This window comes from Erythrolamprus reginae, chromosome 2 (assembly GCF_031021105.1).
Source record: "Erythrolamprus reginae isolate rEryReg1 chromosome 2, rEryReg1.hap1, whole genome shotgun sequence".
Taxonomy (NCBI): domain Eukaryota; kingdom Metazoa; phylum Chordata; class Lepidosauria; order Squamata; family Dipsadidae; genus Erythrolamprus; species Erythrolamprus reginae.
Window position 1 is genome coordinate 310,611,757 of NC_091951.1, and position 20,878 is coordinate 310,632,634.

A 20,878-nucleotide genomic window follows, 5' to 3' on the forward strand; every position below is an offset into this window, starting at 1 on the left:
CTGCTATGGAATATCTGAACTGGCTGCTCTCAGTCAGGAATGACCCTCGTGTATTCCATCCTGATACAGTGGTACTCCGATTGGATACTACCTTCATTCCTAAGGTTAATTCCTGCTCTCATAGGGCTCAGAAGTTATTCTCCCTAGTTTTTACCCATGTCCTCTTAATGACATTGGAAGGAAGTGGTACCTACTGGGTGTGGGGGACACTGGAAATGACCTGAAGCACACCTCATCCCTTCATAAGATAGGGGCTCTCTTTGTCTGATTTCAATTCCCTTCCATGTGGCAAAATGCTATCCTTCAGCCTGCTTCCATAAGCCATAAAGTGTCCTCCTCCAATTGGTCATTGGGTTTGTAGTATTGTTTTCTATGATTTATGGCCACTGGTCATTACCATGACCTTGCAAAATAACTGTGCATTCAACATGAAGTGCCTCTACAATCAAAGAGGTCTGCTGTGTGGACACCTGGTCTTACCTGACTCCGTTCATCTGTCACTACAAACTGGACATTTTCACCTCGGAGAAGGCAGCATTTGGGCCACGGATGTTACACCAGGTGGTGCTGGACAGTGAGGACTCCAGCCGGGTTTAGGCTTCGGTGGCCCACCCAAGGGACCAGTTATTTTGGTATGTCCCATTCTGGGAGGCTTGCTCCCCCTACTATGGAGAAGTAGCACTGTACTTATCTGATGCACCCTTTCTCATACAATGGAACTAGCCTCCAAGTCTCACTCTGTTCTTCTGGTCTGGCTGGTTTAGGTTTCTTATGATCTGGCTGGTACCATTCCTGCTTCATGTATTTATATTTATAACGTACCTGTTAATATATTCACTGGTTCAGGAGTGGCATGCAGACTCTGACTTTTGTGCCTTGTCAAAAGAGGGGGAACTGAGACACAGGAGTGCTATTTATACCTTTTCAGGCTCAGTCCTGATTGGCTAGGGATGGTATCTTCCCCATACTTGGAGGCTAGCTCCACCCTATGAGAAAGGGCGTATCAGGTAAGCACCACACCCCTTTTCTGTAAATTCTGTATGATCAGAATTCTGAGATATTTGTCTGTGTTTCTCTGTTTGATTTTGCATCTCCTCAATTCATCCCACAACAGATAGATAGATAGATAGATAGATAGATAGATAGATAGATAGATAGATAGATAGATAGATAGATAGATAGATAGATAGATAGATAGATAGATAGATAGAGATAGAGATATATATGGCCTAGGACCAGATTACTTATGCGACTGTCTTCTGCCTCACATTTCCCAGCAGCCAATCAGAACCCACAGAATGGGCCTTCTCCAGGTCCCATCAGCCAGACAGTGTTGACTGACAGGGCCAAGGGGGAAGGCCTTCTCTCTGGTGGCACCGGCTCTCTAGAACCAGCTACCTCCAGAGATTCGCTCCACTCCTACACTCCTGGCCTTCCGAAAGACCTTAAAAACATGGCTTTGCCAGCACAGCTGGGGGTCATTGAGCCATAGCACTCTGCTCTGGACTAGAAATGATTAAATTTTTATTATGGTTTTATTACATATGCCACCCAGAGTCTGTGAGAGAAAGAAAGAAAGAAAGAAAGAAAGAATTAGATGATATAGAAATAGATAATATAGACATAGACATGGACATGGACATGGACATAGATATAGACATAGACATAGATATTTGTTTTCGTAGATTTTTCATAGATGAGGTAGAGATAGAGATAGAGAGATGGAGATGGAGATAGACATAGAAATATAAACAATTTATAGTTTTAACCCAGGTGCTAATATATAACAGAGATTTTATTTGAACAATTTATATGCTTCCAATTGTTGTACTTTTCCCTTTCCATCAAACATTGCTGCACTAATGCTTAAGAAATTAAACATGCCAAACCAGGAAAAATTCTGTCACATAAGCCTTTTTAAAGTTGACATTTTTCAGCAGTAACAAATTATTCTTATATTGTTCATAAAAGAATATCAGTGTTCATTCTCTTCTTGTAGTGTGTCCATTGAAATTTATATAAGAAACAATCAATTTCAAGCAAAGATGTGTTTTTACTTCTATCCCTGGCTTGCCTTGAAAAACAAAACAAAATAATAGCTTACTATTTCAAACTGAAGGGGAGTTGGAGAAGTTATCTTCAGTATTACAGTAGGAATGAACTGATTACTGTCACAATCCAGAGCTTAAAAGATAGAAATAATTCCAACAAGAAGATCATCTAAAGCACCATCCTGGTAAAATGTTTTACAGCAGATGATTTCTCTAAAGCTGGAATAGCTGAAAGAAAATATGATACTTGACAAGCTTCATATTTTATTCTCTTACTAAAAAGATCCCAAGGTGCAGAAAAAATATTATTCAGTAAATGCCATGATCCTGAGAATATTAGTTGCCATTGAGATGAAGATCCATTATTATTATTATTATTATTATTATTATTATTATTATTATTATTATTATTATTATTATTATTATTATCATCATCATCATCATCACAATTGGGTACACAATCAGCCAGATATTTAGGCTTGGTTTGAGACAGTTTTATCTAGCTGTTGAGTACTTTCCATGGACCTGAGAAAAGCAGATGTTGCTTGATGGGGTTAAAGTATTGTCACAGGATGTAAATTGTTTCAAGCAAAGTAGCCTTTTGCAATTTATTTATTTGCTATTCATTTATTTTTTCACGTACATATTTGATAATATTAAATCTTCGGAGAGGGGCTTCATACAAATCTAATAAATTATTATTATTGTTGTTGTTGTTGTTGTTATTATTATTATTATTATTATTATTATTATTATTATTATTATTATTTGTTGTGGTTAGCTCTGGCCCAGCTCCTGCCCCAAGGACTGTGGATGTGGGGGAGACATCCACATGCTGCAGACCTGTTTTGCCCCCGGTGGAATCTGATGATGAAGGCTCCTCTGACCAAGAAGACATGAGTGACAGGGAGGAGGAGAGTGGGGCAGACAGCTCAGAAGGAGATCAATTATCTAGTTCCTCCTTGGATTCAGAACAAGAGTTAATGATACAGCCACGCATGCCGAGAGTGATGCATAGGCAACAACAACTGAGAGATTATTATCAACGAAAATGAGGCCACCTGTGGTTGGGTGGGGCTGTGGTAATTAGTGAGGCTGCTATAAATAGCAGCCTGTGGGTTTGGCCATTGTGGATCGTTGTGTTTCATGACTGCGTTACTGACTGACTTTTTGTGTGCTGATTTTTCCCTGCTTTGCAACTAAACCAGAGCAATGTGTGTTTCACTTTGTGAAAGAAGGACTTTGAATTGCCTCACAGCTGCAAGCTAAGTATCACAGGACTGATAAGGGACTTGTATAAATTACCAGTTTGTTTGGAGAGGAGTGCTCTTTGCTACAACAAAAGAGGGCTTAGTTTAAGTGAATTTTCATTATAAAGAACATTGTTTTGAATTTTCAAACGTGTGTGTATCTGAAATTTGTACCTGTGAATTTTTGGGAGGATTCTACCAGAGGAGCCCGACAGAACATTATTATTATTATTATTATTATTATTATTATTATTATTATTATTATTATTATTATTATTATTATTTGAATACATACAATGGGTTCAAATAAAAGGGAACATTTGGATAGGAATGGCAGGCACGCTGGTGCGCTTATGCACACCAATTGACTGATGCTGATTTTGTCAATGTTGATAGTGTTCAAATGGTGCTCCAGATATTGTGGGATTGCATTCAAGGTGCTTATTATTACATACACAAAAATATAAAATCATAGTTTCAAGGGGTTTTTTGTGGGTATTGACTTTCATATACACTGAGTCTTTCCCAAGAACCTAGGATGTCACAATGTGCAGGTTTAGTATATGTGCAGATCCAAGCACTGTGGCCTTTTGTACAGGGCATATGAAAATTTTGTCAATATGCAGATTTTCTAAGTAGCATTCAAGTGTTTTTTTTCCGTATGGCACTCGGTGTGCCAATAATCACTAGGATCACCATAGCCCGTTTATGCCATAATCTTTCAATTTTGATTTTCAGACCTCGGTCCTTAATAATCTTCTCCAATTCTTTATCTTCTATTCTGCTATGTCATGGTATTACCACATTAATTATCCACACTTATTTCTTTTTCAATTACAGTTAAAATCTGGTGTGTTATGAGCCAAGACTTTATCAGATTTTATTGGAAATTTGCAATTAGTCATTTTTATTACTTTTTCAATGTGCCAACAATTGTTCATGATTTATCATGGTACATGATAAATTTTTGTGGAAGTTTCAGTGAATCCTTTTGGTGACTATGTTATGTTGTTTGTAACCAGTTTGTGCAATCTTGTATGGTCTATTTTTTGTGTGTGCGCCTTTTTGCCCAATTGTACTTCTATTATTCTTTTTTAAAAATTCTGGCCTTGATTGTATTAATTCAAGTAGCCTGTTCTTGAATAGCCTAAATCAATCCTTCAGTTTCCTTTTTTAATGCCAGTTTGCATCTTTATCCACTTTTCCTTTGATCTTGTGGAAATTGACCATATAATAACTTTTCTTGCCAGCATTCTGTTCTTGTCTTTATTATATTATTTCAATATTCATGTTTGTTTCTTGCACATTAAGTTCCAATTTTCAAGATGCATCAGTGCTTCTTATTGGCTGTCCTATATAATCAGCTAATGCATATTTTTCTTCTTCAAGCTTGTTTGATTCAAAGTAAAATTCTGCCTCAATTTCTGAGGGGCAAATATAATCTATTGTTATGATTCCATGGATGTAGGGCACATTGAAGAGTCATTAGCTTTCTTGTTTCTTAGTCTAACCTTCCCAATTCTGCTTACCGGTATGTCTAGTTAATAATATAGTTAATACTTTATTGTATCTCAAGTATAGTATCAACGGCTGTTGCAGGAGACGCGGAGTAACGACACGGACACAAGAGCTGGATTTAAAACTGGACCATTTTATTTAACATAAATTTGCATAATTTATTAATTAAATTAGCATAACTAGCATAATTAACTATGACCCTAACAAGGACCTACAGGGTAAAACAATTGCTTCCGGGGCGGAAAATGACGTAGAATAAACTTCCGGGGCAACTTATGGGCGTAGCTCCATGCTAATCCAGGTGAGGGACCCCTCCCTCACCTGAGACTTTGCCATGCACTTGCATGTGGGACGTCCCACCGGCTAACCCCTAGAAGGGGACTTAAATGGGCGGGACCCAAAGACAGGTTCCCCCCCAACTGCTCAGGTCGCCAATACCACAAGCTTGGAGAGAACCTGTCAATCATCCCCAAAGATGCCCAATGGAGAACACGCAGTTGCTAAACCACCACCCAGTTTTCCGCCCCTAACCTGCCTACCCAAATGACCAAAGGTAAGCCAATTAACCTAATAGGTGCAAGCACCCCCTAACCCAGGGGTAGGGAACGTTGGCTCTTCTATGACTTGTGGACTTCAACTCCCAGAATTCCTGAGCTAGCATGATTGGCTCAGGAATCTTGGGAGTTGAAGTCCACAAGTCATAGAAGAGCCAACGTTCCCTACCCCTGCCCTAACCACTTATCTCTCTCTACAGTGTGGAATAGGTGAAAAAACAGCAATAGCTAAGAGGCCAGACCACCAAAAATTCCTATTCGGCCCCCTAAGGGCGACCCAGAATAGCACACTGTAAAATAGAGAGGGCGGGCGGGTGTCTGCTTGCAATGACGGTCCGGGCGAAAAGGCTGAGCCTGGGCCTGACCACCCTTTTATAGGGCTGGCAGGCCCCGCCCGGACACGTCATTGATCAGGCCTGATCATCGGCCGAAATCTAGCGATCTCGTGAGATTTCGGCCGAGAAAACATGGCAGCTACGCCATGTGTCCTGTGTCTTCCCGAGCCCTCCAGCAAAAGGCGCCGGTGAGTGAGGTCCACCGGCGCTATTGCAGGAGACGTGGAGTAACGACATGGACACAAGAGCTGGATTTAAAACTGGATCATTTTATTTAACATAAATTTGCATAATTTATTAATTAAATTAGCATAATTAGCATAATTAACTATGACCCTAACAAGGACCCGCAGGGTCAAACAATTGCTTCCGGGGCGGAAAATGACGTAGAATAAACTTCCGGGGCAACTTATGGGTGTAGCTCCATGCTAATCCAGGTGAGGGACCCCTCCCTCACCTGAGACTTTGCCATGCACTTGCATGTGGGACGTCCTGCCAGCTAACCCCTAGAAGGGGACTTAAATGGGCGGGACCCAAAGACAGGTTCCCCCCAATGCTCAGGTCGCCAATACCACAAGCTTGGAGAGAACCTGTCAATCATCCCCAAAGATGCCCAACGGAGAACATGCAGTTGCTAAACCACCACCCAGTTTTCCGGCCCTAACCTGCCACGGAGCGGGGGTCAGATCTCTATCTTGGCCCCCCCGACTCCCCCCTCTAACTGTACCAGCTCGCGCAGTGACCGCTGCAGGTCCTGTAAGCAGATGGTGTTCCCCGTTCTGACAGGTGAACACTGTCAGCCGGTAAAGCCACGGCTGATCTATGGTGATGTGGGGATGGGCCACTACAACCCCACCTTATTCCCTGACTACCTTACCCAGGGCCTTATTAACTCTCCGTCTAACCTGGTGAATGGCCCTAAGGGAAATGGCGACCCTCCAAGTGATCCTCGGGAGGATCTCAGACCACACCACTTGCATGGTGGGCCACACAGTGCGAAGCCATCGCAGGGCATCGCGAGCCTGGCAGATCAAGAGCAGACCTCCAAGCATGTACAGGTCATTGCCACCGAGGTGCAAAGACCTGCCACCTGGGCGCAGCAATGGAATGCCGCCCTCCCAGTACCACCTGGGTGCAGCAATGAGAAGCTGCCCTCCCAGTACCAACTGGGCGCAGCAATGGGATGCCACCCTCCCAGTACCACCTGGGCGCAGCAATGAGATGCCGCCCCCCCAGTATCAACTGGGCATAGCAATGGGATGCCGCCCTCCCAGCACACCTGGGCGCAGTAATGGGATGCCGCCTTCCCAGAAATTGCGGCAGAAAAAACTTCCCCACCGCACGCCTCTTCTCCCCAGTCAGACGACATTGACCCATCAGCCCAACGACAGTCAGGTCCCCCGACGGCCCCTTGTTGCTGAGCGGTCGGCCCCAATATATGCTGTGACCTCAAAGCAATGCCGTCGGTCTCGTACTGTTGGGGCTAACGATAAGAGGGCCAAAAGAGGTAAACCTAGCCTAAAACCTTACCCCGGACCCATCAGCCGGCCGTTCGAACCCAAAAACAGGCCGCTGACCACCAGCGGCAGATTTCCCGAATCCTCCATATTGAGAAACCCCTAATTGCCGCACTAGTGGCGCCGCCGATTTGGAACAATGTGTTCCATAGCCGGCGGGGTCCATGCCTAGCCTTGCCAGAACCCTGGACACTAACACCCAGCTAAACTAAATCAGCAAACTGGAAGGCACGGAGCGACCTGTCAGCCTGCGATGAGGCCAAAGCCTCGCTGACCCACAGAGCCCAAAAAAACATGACCCAAGTCACTGCCCTAAAAAGATGGGTCTCGTACAAAGAGGCAAACAGACTGTCCAAAGCTTCATTAATCAGCGACAACTGCTGCACTGTCAGAGCCTGACGAGTATCAGAAGGGGTCCCCTGCCGCTCCCTCACCCAGCCTTCCAGCATCTTCCGAATGCGGAAGTCACCATAAAGGTCCCTGAACCCGCCCGCCTTGGACAGAAAGGCGAGACCGGCTAACTCGGACCTAACTGTCCTAACTGAAAGGCCACGCTGCCTAAGCTGGACACCGAATTCTGCCAGGTGCTCCATTGGGGCAGGCCAACTATGGGGGTAACCCCTGTCCTGCCTGAAATCCCCAAACTCCGAATTCTGCCAGGTGCTCCATTGGGGCAGGCCAACTATGGGGGTAACCCCTGTCCTGCCTGAAATCCCCAAACTCCTTACCTGCATGCTGGTAAGCCCTCAGGGTGCCTGGTGCCACTGAGAGGGCCATAGCCCTGCAGGCCTCTTTTCTCCACTGCTCGGGAGCCCGCCCAGGCTCCAAAGGTGGTCAGGAAAAGCCTCTGGTGACGCTCGGGCCCATGGGGCCAGGGTCTGAAACCTGGACAACTGACCACGGGACAAGGCGTCAGCAACCCCGTTATCTAACCCGGGGACATGTCTAGCCAAAAATAAGGCGTTCAGGGATGAAGACCTGTGCACAAACTAGTGGACAAGCCACATAACCCTGTCGCTCTCAGAGGACAGGGCGTTCACAACATGGACAACCGCTAGGTTGTCACACCAAAAGTGCACAGTCTTGTCCCTCAACTGCTCCCCCCAAAGCTCTAAAACCACTACCAAGGGAAAGAGCTCTAAAAAGGTCAAGTCCTTAACCAGGGGAGAGGCCCTCCATTCTGGAGGCCAAGCAGACCAGCACCACTGGTCACCTAACACAACCCCGAAGCCAAAAGTCCCTGCAGCATCTGAACACCACTGCAACTCAGCTTCCAAAGAAGCTCGTGCCTCCAAAATGACGAACCATTAAAGCATTCTAAGAACTCCCGCCATACGCACAGGTCAGCCCTGACCCCGGCGCATAAGCGGGTACGATAATGGGGCTAACGGAGCCCCTTCAACGCACTGTACAACCTTCTAGAAAAAACCCCGGCTGGGAACAATAACCCGGCAGGCAAAATTCAGAATCCCTGCTAATTCCTGCAGCTGCCGAAGGACCTGCAGCCCCAACACTAGATCGAGTTTACCCCGAATCTTGACTAGTTTGTCCAGGGGCAATCTAGAAGATTGCTCCTCTGAGTCCAATTCAATACCAAGAAAGGTAATCTTGGCAGCAGGGCCCTCGGTCTTCTCGGGGGCTAAAGGCACCCCCCAACTGAGCACAAAGGGCTTCGAAGTCCCGCATTAGAGCAAAGCATTGCTCTGAATGGGCAGGCCCTGCCATCAAGAAATCGTCAAGGTAGTGAACGACCGAACCCAGACCACTGCGCCTCCTGAGCGCCCACTCCAAGGTGCTAAAGCTCTCAAAAAGAGAGCACGAGACAGAGCAACCCATAGGCAATGCTCTGTCCACATAAAAAAAACACCCTCAAAGTGGAAGCCCAAGAGCTCGAAGTCATCTGGGTGTATGGGGAGGAGCCGGAATGCCGACTTATGTCACACTTACCCAGGGCCACCATCAGGAATTTTGGGGCCCCATACAGCCTAAGTGTCTGGGCCCCCCCGCCATTTTAAAACTATTTTAAGTCGCCAAGCCACTCCATCCCCCGGGGATCATTTCCCGCTTCACGCCAAGTGAGGCAGTCCCATAGGCCAGTGTTTCCCAACCTTGGCAACTTGAAGATATCTGGACTTTAACTCCCAGAATTCCCCAGCCAGAGAATGCTGGCTGGGGAATTCTGGGAGTTGAAGTCCAGATATCTTCAAGTTGTCAAGGTTGGGAAGCACTGCCATAGGCTATTTCAGGAACTGGGTTAAGCCGATTGTGTGGACTCGTCCAGGAGAAAGAAAGAAGCGGGAGTGACAAGGGAAAGAAAGATCCTGGCATCGGTCAGGCGGAGCGAGGCTTATTTATGGCTCCTTGGCACTTCTCCCTTCTTGTTGACAAAACCATGTGCTTTCTAGCGAGGGGAGAGGGGAGGGGGATCCCACACCCGGCAGCCACCGGAGAGGAGCTGGAAAGGACGCGGGGAGAGAAAAAGCAGGGTACCAGCAGTCAGGCGGGTGTCTTGAGGGGGCACTCCCATCTGGAAGGAAGGGAAGAAAGGCGGGGGCGAGCTATAAAGGAAGGAAGGAAGGAAGGAAGGAAGGAAGGAAGGAATGGTAAAAGGGGCGATCAAGAGAGGAATGGGTGAATGAATGGACGGAGGGTGGGAAGGAAGGAAGGAAGGAAAGAGGGAAGTGACAGGAACAGAGGAAGGGTGCAAAGCAAGCAAGGAAAGGTGTGAAAGGGTAGAGTAAGAGAGGAAGGAGTGAAAGAAGGGAGGGAGGGAGGAAAGAAGGGAGGAAGGAGAAGGAAAGCAAGAAATGGAGGGAGGGAAGGAAGGAAGGAAAGAAAGAAAGGGCGAAGGGACAGGAACAGAGGAAGGAAGCAAGGAAACTTATGAAAGGGGAGAGTAAGAGAGGAAGGACTGAAGGAAGGGAGGGAGGGAAGAAGGTAGGAAGGAGAAAGAAAAGAAGAAATAGAGGAAGGGAAGGTAAAAGAGAGAAAGAAAAAGAGCAAGAAAGAGAAAGAAAGAAAGAGAATGAAAGAGAAATAAAAAGAGAGACGGGGAATGAAAGAAATGGAAGGAGGGAAGGAAGGAGAGAAAGAAAGAGGAAGAAAGAAAGCAAGAGAAAGAAAAAAGAATGAAAGAGTAAGAGAGAAAGAGAGAAAGAAAGAAAAAGAAACGAAAGAAAGAAAGAAAGAGGAAAGAAAGAGAATGAAAGAGAAATAAAAAGAGAGAGGGGGAATGAAAGAAATGGAAGGAGGGAAAGAAGGAGAGAAAGCAAGAGAAAGAAAGAAAGCAAGAGAAAGAAAAAAGAATGAAAGAGCAAGAGAGAAATAGAGAAAGAAAGAAAAAGAAACGAAAAAGTTGTGATTTTGACTATGCCGGCTCATTCCCTCCCCCGCTCCCCACAAACCACCTACCCCTCTACCGCAAGAGGGAAGTGCCCGAGGTGCCGGGTTCTTCCCTTTCTCCCTTGCCCGCATCCTTGCCACGATGACTCACCAGGAGAAGGCTGGAGACCCACGCAGCTCCTCGGGGGGCCTTGCGGAAGGTGGCGGCGGAAGACCCCATGGCCGGCGCTGGATGCGAGGAAGGATGCTTTCTGCGCGGGCGGAGGCCGAGAGCTGAAAAGGGCGCGCCTTGCCCACCCTCGCCGGAAGAGCTGCTCATCTAGCAGTCCCGCTGCCCCATTGCCCGGCAGGGGATGATGGGCAATGGACGCCTCGGGGAAGGAGGGCAGGGCGGGAAGGGAAGGAGGGGGCTGGTGGGGGTTTAGGAAAGGGGAGCCCGCCGGGCACGAGGGAATGCTGGCCGCGCGGGGCTCCGAGGCCAGCCTTGCAGCTCCTCGGCGGGAGGAGCCGAAAGCCACCGGGAGAGGACTGGGCTCAGCAGGAGAAGTGCCGGGCCCCCCCCCATTATTCAATTTCCCCGGGCCCGGTATGCCCCTCCCAGTAATACCCATCTATCGGCGGCCCTGCACTTACCCATAAGGGCTCCAACCCCACACTTCCTAACCATGGCCACGGCCGCATCAAAAGACGCGTACCGGACTGAACTGAGTTCGCCAGGAATGAAATCATTCACTGACTCCCCTTCGGAAAAAGACAAAGGTGAATCAACCTAAATTCACCACTCGCCTTTTTTGGTGACCACCCCAAACGGGGACATATTTGGGGAGGGCGGTTCCAGGAAAGTCCCCAGAACCCTGCCCTCCGCCACCTCCTTCTTTATCGTAGCTCTAACTATGTCCTCATGTCCCGCAACCTATCCAAGGTTGTCGGACATGAAGGCTTTCCTAACCCCCATATAAGGGATCCTAAATCCCTCAGAGAATCCCTGCAGGAGAGCAGCCGCTCTCGAGCGAGGGTGGTAGTTTTTTAACCAACCCTCAAGGACAGAAAGATTAATTGGGCTGGGCCCCTTTATCTCCAGCAGGCGGGGGCTGCTTAACTACCTTCCCCTGACACCCCAGGCCCCAACGGAAAAGCCGTCCCGGCCTGAGCAACTGTAGCCAGAGTCGGCTGGGACCACACCTGGTTACAGGTGCCCACCGGAGACCCTAAAAAATTAATCCCAGTCCCAAAACCCAGCGGGACAAAGGCCTGACCGGGTAGAGGGAGGAGCGGAGTGGATGTCGCGTGTGGTGTAACCTCACCTGCCCCGAAAGGGGTAGGAGACATCCAGGGTAGCCCTGGTCCCATAGGGTCAGGCAATGCCGCCATCTGCCCGGGCTGGGCCCTCTGCCCAGACTGGGCTGCTGCCTCTTCTGGGTCCCTTCCAAGTGCCGCAGATGCCAATGTGGAGGCCCCTCCTATGCCAGATCTGGACCGCCAACGTTCGAGCTCAACCAAACGCTCCAGGACCCTGGCCCAAGACAAAGAAGAAGAGTCATTACCAGGCCCAGGGGGCACGAACCCCCTCTCCCCAATCGAGGCTCCCCCCCAAGCCTCATCCTGACTTGCTCGAGCCCGAGCCGAAGGCCCAAACGCCCTCCGGGGCCTTACCACCAGCCGGGCCGGTGGAGCCGGACCCTTCCTTCTCTTAGGGGCCATCAAAACTAAGCAGTACCTTTGACTGTATGAATTTATCTACCAGTAGTAGAAATTCAATGCTTTAATGTTATTAGTTGTTAATTTATTGTTGTATTTACTATTATATGTGTTTCTTGTTTTAAACAAGGAGCCAGAGCCACAATGGCCCCGGCCCAAACAATAAACTGGGGAACCCTGCCTAGGAAAGCACGGAAGTTGCAGAGGGGCTGCTACCTACTAAAGGGGAGCCTAAACTGACCCACGCCACCCTCCTTGAACCCGAGGAGGAGCAGGGCCAGACGCTTCCCGCCCCCCCCCTTTCGAAGGCCCCACCAGACAGACCTCAAGCGCCGCCCCTCTCCTCCGGGCCCAAGGAGCGTTCCGCCCCTTGGTCCCGAGAAGGACTGGCCCCCCTATGCCGGCAGAGATTGTCCCGGGGCGGCCTTTCCTATGTAGCCAAGTCTCTAAGGGGGGATGCGCGCGACCGATTACCCCCCCACACACACAAAGAGCCCTCTGCGGCACCTAGCGATCCCCCCCAGTCCCAAGGGGATGAGCTGCTAAGGGGGGCCTCCCGCCGGACACCAGCCTAGCCCCACTGGCAGCAAACCGCAGGCCTCAGATGGGCTGGAGAGGATCTTCCCGCCGGACCCAAGCTGCACGCAATGAGCCGCAGCCACCGCAAGCCTCCGACAAGGCTTCCAAAATGGCGGCCGCCACCACGCGGCCGCCCAAAAAGGCTTCCAAGAGCAGACACCCAGCCGAGTGTCTGCTCGCAATGACGGTCCGGGCAAAAAGGCTGAGCCCGGGCCTGCCCGCCCTTTTATAGGGCTGGCAGGCCCCGCCCGGACACGTCATTGATCAGGCCACCCTGGCCTGATCATCGGCCGAAATCTCACGATCTCGCGAGATTTCGGCCGAGAAAACATGGCGGCTACGCCATGTGTCCTGTGTCTTCCCGAGTCCTCCAGCAAAAGGTGCCGGTGAGTGAGGTCTGCCGGCGCTATTTTCATCATTTATAGTGTGTATTGACAGTACAATGGTTTCACTCAGGTCCATTATTTGAGTGCGAAGAATGCTCAAATGCTACTGGTTAAAGTGTCTCACAGCTTCCTATAAAAGGGCTGGTTGTCAGATAGGGTTTTGCTGGTTGTTGAGATAGTTGGCTAATAAACAGTGTTCAAGAAGTCTGTCTCCAGAATTGTTATTCCCATGACGTAACAATTTAATTTTGTCTGTAGTGTTTTATTCTTTTCTAATCACATTTTTTAATTTGTGTGAGAGAAATTAAGGCATCAACCAGGATTACGTGCCAGAAAAACACCACATGTAAACCACATATTGGCAGCACTCGGTAGCTTTCCTGAGTACCTACTCACTAACACTGTGATATCATGTCTTCATTCACACCTGCCCTTCCTGTCATGCAAAATCACCAAAGTCATTTTCTATTAATTAGAAGCAGACAAAGTTGTATTGACTACTCATCTCCGTCTGTGTATGTGTGTGTGTGTGTGTGTGGTGTATTTTCCTTTTTATAAAGAAAAAAGAGGAAAACAACAACTAATTGACAGGAAGAAAACGTGAGATCGGCATACAAAATGTTAATATTTTCATCATCATCTACTTAGGACTTCAGCTACAAAAGAGAGGAAAATAACTAGGATAATTTCACTGCTTCACATAATCTGCCCAGATCTTGCTAGAATAATTGATGCCATCAATTAAGGTTCTAAACATAATCTGTCTAATTTGTAGCTATATTTAATTTCTAAGGAATTACATTAAATTTATTTTTTAACTATTTGCAGCGATGACTGATGGGTGTTGGGGACCAATACGTTGTAAGCCTTTTTAACATGACAGATGTGTTTTTATCTATGTCCATTTTATGATTTCAAATAAGGTGATTCCACACTATTTTATCTAAACAAAGCAAAAAGATAAAAATAAAGTATGAACTGACATTTGGTGCTAAAAAAGACGTAATTTAAATTTTGCTGGACCAGCCTCTGTTTATAAGATAAATAGTTACTCTGAGTAAATGAAATAATAAACAATAAACTCTGTTCTCTAATTATCTTCAGAGAGGCCGATGCTCATGTTCATTATGTTGAGATCATATTGTTTCAAAAAATAGCATGTTACTTCTTAGGTTTTCTAGAGCAAATGCTGTACAAAGTGGTCCCTGATCAGGCTGTTTCATGTGCCAAAGGATTACATGGGACATGTTGGTGTGAGATATAATTCTGCAATACTATATTCACCAAATATACTAGCATATACATTTTGCAGTAATTTAAATAAAGTAAACTAATCATGCCCAAAGTATATAACTTTTCACAGCAGGAATCCATTTACCTTACATTTCATTTTGCAATACTTTTCGTTTTGCTGTGTTGTGTTTATTTGCCTTGTCTCCATTTGCTTTTTCTATCTCAGAAATAAAACTTTTGTTTCATCATAAACATGTGGATAAAAAAATAATGCAACATCTTTTCATTCTGAAAATGTCAAGCTATTATTTGATTATTGACTGAAATCTCATACATTTGTGCCATGAGGCATGAAACTTATCCTATCAGAAGAACAGCTCCTTCAACATAATGGCACTAAATATTTATTTCAGTGGCAAAGTTCTGGAAAGGTTGGATTATTTAGATTGAGTACTACATGCAGCTTTTTTCAGTTTTTGCTGATCAGATTAACAATTTTAACATTCCCTTTTCAGAAGACGGCAATAGCAATCGTTTCCATATTGCTGCCAAGAAAACTACACAGATGTGTCAGGATGTCACCACAACTTAAGGAGACTGTACATTTTTTATCAGAATTAACAGATTGGTTATTACTCCCTATATTGTTCATGCACCATGAGAGAATATACTTCCATATATCTCCCTTTAATTAAGTCATTAGCCATCTGGAATAATCCAGCATTAAGAGACTATTTCCCAGTTCCTGCCCACTAAATGAGTTTAGCCAACATTACTCTGGATTTCTATCTTTCGAAACAGCAAGTAAAACATCATATAAAATAATAGTGAAAATATTTTATAGGAAAGTAGAGAGGCAATATTAATCAAAGAGATTTTAAAGGGAAAAATAAACGGAAATATATCTTTGGACAAAATTAGAAGGAAAAAAGAGGATCCATTCAAGACATTTTATCTCATAAGGATAATTTGAGCTAGAAAACTAGTATTTCTATTTGTATTTGTATTTATTAGATTTGTATGCCGCCCCTCTCCGAAGACTCAGGGCGGCTAACAACAATAAAAAAGACAATGTAAACAAATCTAATATTAAAAATAATCTTTAAAAACTCCAATTTAAAGAATCAATCATACATACAAGCATACCATGTATAAATTCAATAAGCCTTGGGGGAAGGGAAAATTTAAATTCCCCCATGCCTGACGACAAAGGTGGGTTTTAAGGAGCTTGTGAAAGGCAAGGAGGGTGGGGGGCAACTCTGATATCTGGGGGGAGCTGGTTCCAGAGGGTTGGGGCCACCACAGAGAAGGCTCTTCTCCTGGGTCCCGCCAAATGACATTGTTTAGTCGACAGGACCCGGAGAAGGCCAACTCTGTGGGACCTAACCAGTCGCTGGGATTCGTGCAGCAGAAGGCGGTCCCAGAGATATTCTGATCCGATGCCATGAAGTGCTTTATAGGTCATAACCAACACTTTGAATTGTGACCGGAAATTGATCGGCAACCAATGCAGACTGTGGAGTGTTGGTGTAACATGGGCATACCTTGGGAAGCCCATGATTGCTCTTGTAGCTGCATTTTGCACGATCTGAAGTTTCCGAACACTTTTCAAAGGTAGCCCCATGTAGAGAGCATTACAGTAGTGGAACCTCAAGGTGATGAGGGCATGAGTGACTGTGAGCAGTGAGTCCCGGTCCAGATAGGGCCACAACTGGTGCACCAGGCGAACCTGGGCAAATGCCCCCCTCACCACAGCTGAAAGGTGTTTCTCTAATGTGAGCTGTGGATCTAGGAGGACGCCCAAGTTGCGGACCCTCTCTGAGGGGGTCAATAATTCCCCCCCCCCAGGGTTATGGATGGACAGATGGAATTGTCCTTGGGAGGCAGAACCCACAACCACTCTGTCTTATCCGGGTGTCTAGGCGATAATTCCTAAATGAAATGTACATAAAAATATGAGTGAGTTTTGTACATTGGCTTTTCTTTTAAAACGTTCAGTGTTTATATAAGAATGACTTATATACGGGAAGGAGCGGTGTAGTGCCTGCGTGTGGTGCAACCTCACCTGCCCCGTAAGGGGTGGAAGCCATCCACAGGGGGCCCATCCTCGCCGGGCCCTGGAACGATGACCACTGCCCCGACTGGGCCATCTGCCCGGTCTGGGCCGTCTGCCCGGTCTGGGCCGTCTGCCCGGTATGGGCCAGCTGCGCGGTGTGGGCCATCTGTCCCTCCTGGGCTGGTTCCTCTTCGGGGTCGTTACCCCATGCTGCGGAGGCAGTCATGGGAAGCCCCTCCGGGCCTGCCCCAGACCGCCACCGCTCCAGCTCATCGAGCCTCTCCAGGACCCTGGCCCAAGAGAGAGAAGGAGAAACCTCGGTTTGAGGGACCGTGGGCATGAATCCCACCCCCCTGCCGCCGGGACCACCCCCGGGGGCCCTTCCGCACTGGCATGAGCCCGAGCAGAAGGCCTCGCCGCCCTCCTAGGCCGAACCACAGGTTGGGCCGGAAGGGCCTGGGCTTGCCTCTTTTTAGGGGCCATGGGCCTGCCTCAAAGTATTTTTATGTTAAACAGAATAAAGAAGGGGGTGGGAGAGAACTACCCCCAAGGAGGCTGCACCCACGAGGCAAGGCCTGCTTATGCTGCAGGCCTCCCAATGCACCCCCTGGAGGGGAAAACCTCCACCCTCCCCAGCGGTTGCAGCAAGGCCAAACCCAGGAAACTGGGGGGCAAACCAGGGCGGAGCACAGCTGCTGCTGGCTCCGCAATGAATCCTCTTCGCCTGAAGGCAAAAGGAGGCCTTCTCGCCCACCACAGGCTGCACAAAATGGTGGCTGCTGCATGAGGCTCCTCCAAAATGGCTGCCGCAAGCAGAACTGACAAGTGTCTGCTCGTGGCTTGCTGTCCGGGCGAAAAGGAAGAGCCCCGGGCCTGCTCGCCCTTATATAGGGCAAGCAGGCCCCGCCCGGACCAATCAGCAGCCGGGCCAGACAGGCCCGAACTCCCGAGCGAAGTCTCATCTCACGAGACTTCGCTCGGGATTCAAGATGGCTGCTGCCATGAGGGTCCAGTGTCTCCCGGTCCCTCCAGCAAAGCCTGCTGCCGGGTAAGTCCGGTGCTGCAATTCTTTTAAAACTTTCAGTGTTTATATAAGAATGACTTTTGCTGAATAATTATAAAACTCACCTTCATGAACAAATAGCTGTTCTCTCTTCATAGACAAAAAAGAAGAAAGCAAGGCAAGCAGATTGTCATTTTTTGTTAATGGCAGCATTAATAATCTACTTAGCTGAGAGCCACCATGCTTGCTTTACAACTTTTTTTTTTCTTTTTCCTTCTACATCAGTGTTTTTAAAACTTGGCAATTTTAAGATGTGTGGAGTCCTAGAATTACGCAGTTAGTTGCTCTTGGCTGGATTATTCTGGGAATTGAAGTACACTGGTCTTAAAAAATGGCAGGTGTGAAAAGCACTGTTCTACATGTTCTAAAACCTATGATAGGTGTTCTGTTGAGCTCTCTGGTAGAATCCTCCCAAAAATGCACAGATACAATTTCAGACATACACATGTTTGAAAATTCAAAACAGTGTTCTTTATCATGAAAATTCACTTAAACCAAGCCCTCTTTTGGGATAACAAAGAGCACTTGTCTCCAAACAAACTGGTAATTTGTACAAGTCCCTTATCATTTCTGTGATACTTAGCTTGCAGCTGTGAGGCAATTCACAGTCCTACTTCTTTCACAAAGTGAAACACACTTTGCCCTGGTTTAGTTTCAAAGTGGGGAAAAATCAGCACACAAAAGGTCCAAGTCAGTAAAGCAGTCACCAAACACAACGATCAGATAATCCTCCACAATGGCCAAACTCACAGGCCGCTCTTTATAGCAGCCTCACTAATTACCACAGCCCCACCCAACCACAGGTGGCCTCATTTTCTTTGATAATAATCTCTCAGTTGTTGTTGCCTATGCATCGTTCTCCGCATGCATGGCTGTATCATTAACTCTTGTTCTGAATCCAAGGAGGAGCTAGATAATTGATCTCCTTCTGAGCTGTCTGCCACACTCTCCTCCTCCCTGTCACTCATGTCTTCTTGGTCAGAGGAGCCTTCATCAGCAGATTCTACCGGGGGCAAAACAGGCCTGCAGCATGTGGATGTCTCCCCCACATCCACAGTCCTTGGGGCAGGAGCTGGGCCAGAGCTAACCACAACAGATAGGTAATTTATGTTTTTAAATATTTTGTTGGTAGTGCCTGGAGGACTCCAAAGTTTCCTGTCTTTTTGAACACATGAAAACTATATGATAAACCTTGAAATCAGTTTAGCATAGTTTTATTTTATTTTATTTTAAAAATTAGAGAGAGAAAAGGGGAAAAGAGGGAATCATCCCAGCTATGTCCACTTGTGTAACATAACTCAATTTGCTGCAATTCTCAAGTCATTCAAAGACACCTAAGACAGTTGACCTCTTCCATAGCTTATATCAGTTTCTCTGAGTCCTTTTTGCACTATAAATGTACTTCTGAACTTGGGAGATCTTTCAGCTTATCATTTTCCTTCCTTCTTCTTTGTAATTTGAACCAACTCTTTCTTGACTCATCTTCTGCACCAACCCTGAACACTTCTGTCCTTTTCTCACATGACAGTCCTTCAAGTATTTAACCTTTAGGTACAAGACAATTTTATGTCTCTGACAGAAGAGAGGCTAAAAACATCCAATGACATTTTTATTCATTCATTCATCCATTTTTTCATTCATTCATTTTTCTATGCTGCCCAACTCCCTAGGGACTCAGGTTGGCATAGAAATTTTTTCCTTCTAGATCCCTTATCAGTAGCATCTGTGAAAGAGAGGAAGTCAAAACAGGCACAAATTGTGACATTGTGATCCCATGTAACCTTATACCTTTTGTGAAGAGACAGGATTTTTATCATGATCTTGTAAGTGTCATATGTAGACATTTCTTCTCTGTACCTTTCTCCAGGCAGACTCTGACTAGAACCCAGGCAGGCTGTTGAAGTACACAAAATAAAAATAATTGTTACTTCTTGACACTATATTTCCCCCTGGTTCACTTACATGTTTATTTGTTAATTTTGAAAGTTTAACATTTCTAGGCTCATGACCAGCATGTAAACCATCAAGTTGCCATATTGTTTTTACTTGTGCCATGCTCAATATGGTGTCACTGACCCCATGTCCATGTCTCATACTTCCTCACATTCAAATGAAGGACTTGAATTTAACTTTGTTGGGTTGTTGTTTTTGTCAAGACCCCTTCTAAATCTTGATGCATCCCTTAAGGTTTATGGCCACAAACTTGATAATTATACTTTATAGTGCTTTCTTTCTTTCTTTCTTTCTTTCTTTCTTTCTTTCTTTCTTTCTTATTTATTTATTTATTTATTTATTTATTTATTTATTTATTTATTTATTTATTTATTTATTTATTTATTTATTTATTTATTTATTTATTTGATTCGTATGCCGCCCCTCTCTGTAGACTCGGGGCGGCTCACAACACAATAAAACAGTTCATAACAAATTTAAATTATTCCTTTAAAACTTTTTCAACTGAAAAGTAAAGAAAATAATATTCAATTTATCTCTCCAGACAGATATGCAAATTAATTAGATAATACAGTACTTCAAAATTGCTTTGAAGATGTAAAGTACCATAATAGTACTTAGCCATCATGGCAGTTGTTCAGCTGCTATTTTCAATAGAGATAATCAATACAACTAAGCATTTTCCATTTTTTTATTTAAATAATTAAAATAACAGGATCTTTTTGACCCTCAAAAACAAGTTGCCCAGCTAATGAGAAAATAGTTTCAGTCTGATCTTCCTTAATGCAGAATGTTTCATATACCTCTATTTAACGCTGGGCAATAAAAATGATTAATAGTTGTACGTGATTGAAGTTCAGAATGAAGCTATCTGGGTCAATTTTATCTAAGACATACGTATTTCCATTAGTACAAACATATGATGAAAATAAGGTTTTGTGGTATCCACAAGAACATTTTTAATTAGCAACCAGAGAAAAAGATATATGCAAAGGACATGTCAGTTTACTTAACATTTCAAAATTCCTCACATTTTTGCAAGCAATCCCTGTTATAGAGAGAGCAAGAAATTAATGCAGGAATGGTATAGTTTTAGGCAAGTTCTTAAGTATGCCACTTATGAGCAAAAGCCCATAAAAGAGTAAAATTATTTCACAGTTAAACTTAATCTACAGGAAAACATTAGACACTACAAGCATAGATTTAGGAAGCTACTACGTACTATGCTTGGACATATTCACAATTTGCTCATAAGGTCCCCATTCAACAGACGCACAACTTTCCTAAGTGCTTCCTCCAACTCTCTTTTTGATAATAGAAGGTCTAACCACCACCTGGCAAAT